The sequence below is a fragment of the Pinus tabuliformis genome, chromosome 4_1, assembly GCF_031772625.1.
Source record: "Pinus tabuliformis cultivar Carrire ecotype Pingquan chromosome 4_1, CPIR1, whole genome shotgun sequence".
Lineage (NCBI taxonomy): Eukaryota > Viridiplantae > Streptophyta > Pinopsida > Pinales > Pinaceae > Pinus > Pinus tabuliformis.
The window spans coordinates 32,315,991-32,324,507 of NC_142303.1; positions in this window are offsets into that span (position 1 = coordinate 32,315,991).

The following is an 8,517-nucleotide window of genomic DNA, read 5'->3' on the forward strand; positions in this document are numbered from 1 at the left end:
GACCACTCTGTTTCGGAAGAGCATCATTCCCATGTTATTCTCGTCTCCTCAGATTCTCTTGAGTCCGGAAATGATTCTCCTATTCCAACTACTCCCGAGAGTCCTGCTTCGGTCCCTTTAGAGCAGGGGGGAAATCATTCGATTCCCCCACCAAGTAGTTCAGTCGTTTCCTTCGACTGGAGTCGTTTGACCACCTCCCGCCTTCCATCCCATGTGCCTTTCTGGGTCACGGTACACGCCTATAATAAGGCGATACCTGGCACTGTTTTGGATGAGGGTGCATCTATCAGTCTTATGCCTGCCACTACTTGGCAAGCTTTGGTTTCCCCACAGCTTGAACCAGTTGCGCCGAATCTGACAGCTTTTGATGGAGGAACTAGTCAACCATTAGGGATCCTTCCAAAGTTCCCTATTACTTTGGGAGGCAAAACCGTCTATATAGACATATCGGTTACCCAAGGTTGATCTGAAAATGGAATGTACTTTTTTAAGGGTGCAAGGTATCCATTCTCAATAATTTCAACTGTGAGCTAGACACTCCAAATGACCTATAAAAATGTATAAACTTCTTATTTCTTATACAGAGATTGACTGTAGGGGCATTCACCGGACATGTCACCTCTAAAAAGAGGATGAGTTCCAGAGGCTACCTGGCCCTCTACAGGCTCTGCCTAAAGAAATAACCAAGTAAACACTTAGAAGTCTTTGACATACACATACTTGAAGTTTAAGGTCTTGCGGAATGAGACAAGTAACTTTCTGTAACTGAACATGTGACTATGTGTGTATGTAAGTTATGTATATTTGATGTTTAAAACTTTATATCAGTTTTTTTTAACATATCATCTTCAGCAAATAAAGACATCAAAATGATAAAGCAGTTCACCCCCTCCTGGGCTACATCTGCTGGACCAAGCCTCTTCAACTAGGCTTGTCCTCTTGTATTAAAATTGCTACAAAGGCTAATACAAGAATATGGGTGTCTCAAAGGACAGATCTGACTGTAAATACAGAATCAGAAGATAGGAATTAGCCAAACATGCTCTTTCTCAAACACTAAACAGTGAATTTGTACCTTTTTACAGTACTTTCCCCAATTGGCCCTGGTGGCCCTTTACACTTGCATGGAGAATTTCGAGGTGAAGATGACCTCAATTGGTTCTGAAACCTCTTCCATTAGACTTAGAAAGTCGAAAATAGCAGACATAGGCTTTTAAATCACCAAAAACGGATGAACAGAGCCCCCAAACAGCTCAATCCCTGAAATGGCCCTGGTGGCTCTGAAAGCTTCCCTGAAGCTAAACAGTGAGAAGAATGCCTCAGAAGGAAAAAAGAGCTGTAGAAATGGATTCAGAAGGTTGGAAAACTTCAGGAATGACCTTCATTCCACATTCACTGGCTGCACAATTCCCAATGCTGCTCCCAAATTGATTTGGCCCTAGTGGCTCCTAGAACTTCCACGAAGCTAAAACACCTGCAAATTACCTCAGATGGCTGTGAAACCTGTTCCAATGGCTTCAGAAGGTCCAAAATACCCAAAAACAAAAAAAAATTCGTCCAAAACCGCCTTTCCTAGCCAAAGTTATGGCCGTTTAATGATCCCCTCCAGTTTTGCCTAAAAGAATTCCAGCTAACTTTAGTTAACTCCAGTTAGGTCCGCCAAATATGGCGGGCCCGCCAATTTTGGCGCTCCTGCCAGATTTTCCGCCAAAACAGCAGTTATATTAAATGTTTACCTCGGAATTCGTGCTGACTGTTTGCGGGCTGGCGGTTGGGCTTAAGCCCCTGGTTCCTGGGTCATGATCATATGAGAGGGGGGGCTGGCCCCCTTTTGTTCCCGCTCCACGCAATTTTAAAGTCTTTAAGCAAATACTCCGCCTCATAACCAACAAGTGAGCGTGTTGTGTAATGGTAAAACGCTTGGTTAATATACAACAGGGTGGGGGTTCGATTCCCCATCCGACCAAAACCCTTTTTAAATAATCCGACTAACCCATCTTGCTGACGTCATCTGGGGGCCACGTGGTGGCCTCTGGGCCTGCCACGTGGCAGCTTCTGATTGGCTGCCAAAAAGAATATTCCCTGGAATATTCTGTGGAATATTTTTTTTTTAATAATTTTTTTTCAAAAATTCAAAATTCTAATGTTACTGAGAAATTCTTCTTTTTGGCATAACTTTCTCATACGGCGACCGTTTTTCGAACCGTTTGCGGCGCCGGAATCGGGAGGACGAGCACTTTCCGGTCGTTTAGGTTTCAATGAGTTCTGAGCACTTTCATTTTTGACCATTTTACGAAACTTGGTACTGAGCTCCTGATCAAAGGTGCTTTAGATTTCAGTCTTCTCCTTGGCCGTGACTATGTATATGCCATGGGGGCCCTGGTCTCTTCACTTTTTCGTGTGGTTTGCTTTCCACACGATGGAAGAATCGTGACTATAGATCAATTATCGTTCGTTCGTCCCCGGGTGCCTCCTGCATAGTTGTCATCCCCTCCTGGTTTTCATCCACCAGTTGCATCTGCCCCACCGCAGATCAACTACGTGGCCACCTATCCCGTGCCTGTATCCAGCGATGCCATCGTCGTGCATAGTGTCCTGGGGGCATTGGGTCTTGACTTCCAAGATGTTACCCTTTCACCCGAAGTGGCACTCTTGGAAGCCTCGACTTCCTGTTCATTATGATGAAGTTTGGGCGGAGCATAGTTCGTTTTCCTGTGTCAAGCTCCTTAAAAAATGAAACTAGGTGTCTGAGGATAGTTTTGATCTTGTGGCAACCTTGTTAAAAAATGAAACAAGGGTTATGAGGATAGTTCTTTTACTGCGTCAACCTCATTAAAAAATGAAACAACTCCCTTTCCAAATCGAGTCTTTTGATCAAGATCTCGTAAAATACAAGTCGAGTCTTTCCTAGATCTCGAGAGTGAACCTTCATTCCATCCACTTTGTTGAATGCAATGAAGCTTGGGGGGCATGTACCTCGATTTGTGTTATTATGCTGGGGGCATGTGAACTGATAACAAGCATAGTTTTTCATTTCAAGCTTGTGTAAACACGAAACCGAATCTAAGCAGAGTTCTCCATGGTTCAAGCTTGTGTAAAAATGAACCCATACCTGATTTACATCTCATGATGGCCTTTTATCTGCTAAATTCTGTTAGATGAGCCTTGGTTGTTTCATTCCATCGCCACCATCTCTTTGGCCGATCATATGCTTTCACTTGGTTGTTTATCCTTTTCTGAGGAACCACAACGATGAGTGGTTTTATTAGCCAGCCTCTTGACCATTACATGTTTTGAGCAGTCCCACCATTGCCGGAACCAGTTGCTACCCTTTATACCACTCGTTCCTCTAGGATGAGTCACCTTTAAGCTCTTTTTCTGACTCGTAAAATATGAAAAGATTGCCGAGTATTTTTCCCTTTTTGACTCGTTAAAGAGAATAAAAATGGAGGTCTGCTTTCAGCTCTTTTCCGACCATTTAAAGACGAAAAGATTGTCGAGTTATCCCTCTTGACTCGTTAAACGTAAATAAGAGGCGGTCGTCTTTAAACTCTTTTCCGACCGTGTAAAAAATGAAAAGATCGTTGGACCGTTGTCATTTCAGGTTTGTTAACGGTTACGAAGCAACGTGGTTTCGACCGCTTTTTTACTTTTTCAGGTCGAAATCACTACTCATGAAAAGTACTCCTCGATCGTAATGGTCGGGCGGTTCTTTCGAGCATTGTTTTATACTTTTTTCGGGCTCGAGAGACACAACTTTACGAAAAAGGACACCCTTGGAGTTTTCTTTTCTGCTGTCTTTTCAAACTCTCTAAAAATGAAAAGACGTCGAGTTCTTCCTTTGTCAGACTCGTTAAAACTTGATGACATTGGAGTCCGTCGAGATGACTTTACAAGCATATGCTATCCCCGTCAAGCTTGTTAATAAAAATAACTGGGGTACTCGCCAGAAATGGTGGGGGAAAATGGAACCATAATTATTGTCGTGTCGGCAGTATGTCACTCTTGAACATGGCACTTGTTTGCTTTTGTGTCTGGGTGGGGACTTCTCATCTCGTTTTTCACTTACCTCCATGAATTTGGGTGATCCTGTTTGACCTCTCATCTGCTCATTGCCTCGTCACCATGACCTTTAATCCATTAATGTCAAATACTGCCAAGTCCACTGTCGTGCCGCCGATATGTTCAAGAGAAGTTGACCTCTGCAGAATAACAACCTCCCTCTGATAGCTCGCATAATTCTGATCCACCACAACATTTTTTCTCTGTCTCGTGTCGATGATGTGGGAAACACTATGGTACACCTTCGATCAAGGTCACTTCCTGTCGACTTCAGCTCATTATCCAGGAAGTTGATCTAGAGACTCCCTTCCGGTGCCTTGGAGCCTGCATGCCTCAATGGCAGGTTCTTCGTGTTCGACGTGAGGTTTTCATCATTGGCCTCCGATCTAATGATTCTACGGGTGTTCGACGCCAACTCACTGATTCGCACGCCGTAGATTGTACCTATAGTACCTTGAGGGCCATTGTCATTATTGGTGGTACCTCTCGCGTCTGTTAACAGTTTTCATTATTGACTGGTAATCAGACGATGTTCATGCATGTTCGACTTCAACTCATGTATTCACATGCTTGAACTTGTACTTTTGTTCGGGTCGAGATGGAGCGCAAGACCTTGGATTTTGTCTGTTGGAATCCAGGCTACAATTTTGTGGATTATTGTTACATGACTCATTCACTGGATGGCTGCGACCATGCCTGAGTCTATTCATCGATCCTCACCGGATGGCTGTGCCCATACCATGGATCTAGATTATTATGTACTCTGTTATGGATGGCTGCGCCCATACCACATATATCATGTACTTGAGCTATCAGTTGTATCTCTCTATGTAGATTCTTCGGCGGCAGCTGCATGTGTTCTTGTAAAGCATTTCACCCCTCTCTCTCTCTCGAGCCTCATGCTTTAGGGGGCATGTATTACATAGTAATTTGTCACCGTCCCTGTTACCCCTTTCCCGCACTTTGGAGGACTCATTCTGGGACCTGTGAGAAGTGACATAACTTGAAAACACTTGCATTATGTTCCCCTAAGTATGGACTACATATGCCCTGAAGACATCTCCTACAGAATATCCTTAAAAAGTCCCCTTTTTCCATTAGCGCGGATCCACAGTGTATCACCCGCGCCAATGGGGAAAATTCTCCAAAGAGGGCGCGCCCATTGGCGCTCTGTCTCAGAGTCTTACCTGCGCCAACCAAGTTTGGAAAAGTTTTTTAACAAACGCACGCCCGATAGTTTTTTCCTCTCGACTCATGAGGCTTTTCAAGGATAATGCTTATCCCATGGATGTCTGGATTCATTGTATCTCTTCCTCCTCCTCCATCTATAAAAGCTTGTTCTGGTGCATTTGACAAGCTAGTTTTGGAGCATAGGGAGAATTATACTGTCAGAAGTCTGAGAGATTGCTGTAAGAGTCTTCTTTGCTTTCATAATCAAAGAGAGAGAGGCTTGTTCCCAATCCTGACAAGCTTTGCAAGACATATGTAGCTGATCACCCAGCCAAACGAGGATTTGACGTCAGAACTTCGGTTGTATACTCCTTTGTTGATTATCAATAATAGATGACTATCATTATGGTTCCATTCTTGCTATTCATTATGATGATGTTTGAATTATATCTTTTCTGACCGATATATAATTGCATCTATTGGATTTTATGCTTGTATTCGTATCGTTATTTGCATGTGCAGGTGTCCATTCACGGAGATCGTGAGGATCGTGATCGGCCGGAGCAAAGGAACGGGAGTGTCAACTCTTCTACAACACTAGCGTTGGAATCCAAGTAGGTTCTCATAATCCACCTTTAATTTGCAATTAGGAACTTGCGTGATAGCATTGTTTGATTGTTGCTAGACCCATTTTGGGCTAGTGGGATCGCCTCTGTCCGCAGAGGGGATTTACCTCTCCAACAAACATCATCATATATCTATCCTTGTTAGTTGTAATCACAAACATATCAAGCAAGCATATTCATTCCTATTCTTTCATATCTATTGGATTTGAGCCTCTTCCATGCTCTTTAGTGCACACCTATTTCAGATCATATTACACATTAATACACATAACTTGCACACCTAACACTTTGATCTTCATCTCCTTATATAACTTTTGCTTTAGCCAATACCTTAGGCCAATCCCTTAGTAATGTCATTGGTATTCTTTGATGGGATCAAACATTTGTTGTCATTTCGAAATACTATGGGCCAATACCATGGTAAAGACCCTTGGTATTCATAATACCATGGTGTTGATTCGTTACACGATTTCTCTTGACGATACTTGCGTATGGAGCGTTAAATTTTCTGGAGGACTCGACGTTGCGGTGAGTTTGAGACTCTTCCTCTAGACGTTGGTGAACGCTGGTTGAAACTCCAATTCTTCTTGGTTACTAGGTTGTGGACTGAATGCTGCCTTTCTGGTATCGTTGCAACTAGTTTGAAGACTGTATATGATTTTTAGTGGTATGCACCGTGATAAGTCAAAACTAGGACCGTATCCCTCATCTACAAACATACTGGTATGTTGCGTCAAATTTTTTTGAAGGGCTGCGTTGAAAACCATGAATCATGGCTTGAGTGATGGCATATATGTGTGCGTTGACTAATGCATTGAAGTATTTTCTTTGGGTGGTTATATGTAATAATATATAAATGAATCAAAGCTCTTTTAATAGCATAAAACTATGAATCAAAGTTTTTATGGTTATATGAATGGTGAAAGACCACACATATATGAATATGTGTTGGTTATGTTTTTTTTATAAAAGACCATATAAAATAAAGTTTGGATATGGTTCGTATATTTGAAACACTTAAGGCCATATATATATGAGTTTTTTAAAATAGCTTGTGTTGAGATTTTGAAAACATTATATACATTAGAAGTTGGGTGGTTTTTATATAAAAGGCATATCAATTATATTGTAGAGACATTTTAGATTTGTTATTCAGGGTACAAATCAGATCTTATGATGCATTCACTCATATCTATAGTGGGAGTAGTTCTCTCTAGAAAAGATAACTATCATGATTGGTCCAGGAAGATAAAGCACACCTTAATTTTTAAAGAGTTGTGTAAATGAGTTTGTGAAGGATAAGAAGACAATGCACCTGGAAAACCCACTTCAGAAAAGGAACTTGCCATTTGGGAAAATAAGAATAGAAAGGCCTATGTCTTGATTGTAGTGTCAGTGAATGAATAGACGGGTCGACATATTTCACCATTTTCAAATTCTTTTGAAGCTTTAAAGAAGTTGAAGGAATTATATGACTCACACTCTGAGCTTGATGTTGTTCAATTGACGATCCAATTGTTCAATCTTGAGTTGAAAAATGATGACCCTCTTGCTTTAGAATAATAAATAAGATCCATTTTGCATGACATAAAATCCCCTGGTATTGAAATAAATGTTCCTCTCATAGCTTATGTCAAGGCACTATATCCAACTTATTCACATTATGTTGAGTCATTGCATGCAAGTGGAAAACTTAAGGAGATTTCCTTTGACTCCCTTTAGAAGAAATTTGTTGAAAGAGAGAAGGATTTTGGTAAGAAGACAACTCCTCAGTCTTCTGAAGAAGTTGTGTGCCTTGCACAGAAATAGAAGAATCATGCACAAGATTCCTCTATAGGAAGAGGTGGTTGAAGAGGAAGAGGAAGGAGGAGTTTTAGAGGCAAGGTAGGTAGACATTTCCAAGGATAAAAGCCTGATATTCATTGTATATGATGCAATAGAAATGGACATGATGCTTCCACATGTAAGTTGCCTTGGGACAAAATCTAACAGGAAATAAATGAAGAAAAAAGGTAAAACACCTAGTAAAGGGAAAGGAAAAGCAGTTGAGTTCACTCATTATGTTGTGGCAAATTGCAACATTGACTGAAGACTTATTCATTACTTCACTTGCTTCATGGAAATATGCTTGGATGTTTGATTCAAGAGCGACTTGCCACATGAATTTCAAAAGGTATTTCTTTGAATAATTCACTGACAATGTTGATGGAGTAGTATACTTTGCAGACAAGTCAAAACTCAAGCCATCAGGGCTCAGCTCCATCAGGGTTTGGCGCCATCAAGATCAAACTGCCCGACCTTCCAGAATTTATTCTACATGATGTTCTATACCTCCCGGAGTTGAGGACAAACTTCCTGTCTTTGGTCCACATCTGCCAACAAGGATACTAGATTCACATATTTGATGACAAGGTTGATGTTAACAAAGCATCAGATCACTCACTTGTCATGACTGGGATAGAAGAAGAAATAATTCTGAAGCTGCAAGGAACCTCTACTTATGCACAAAACTTCTCATACAATTCTCATTATGATGAAGGTACACTTCCATCAAGTCTTCTATGTCATGCTAGATTTGGACACTTGAACTATCACAACCTTCGTTTGTTATAAAAAAATGGTGTTACTGGTTTTCCTACAATTTATATGAAACTTAAGC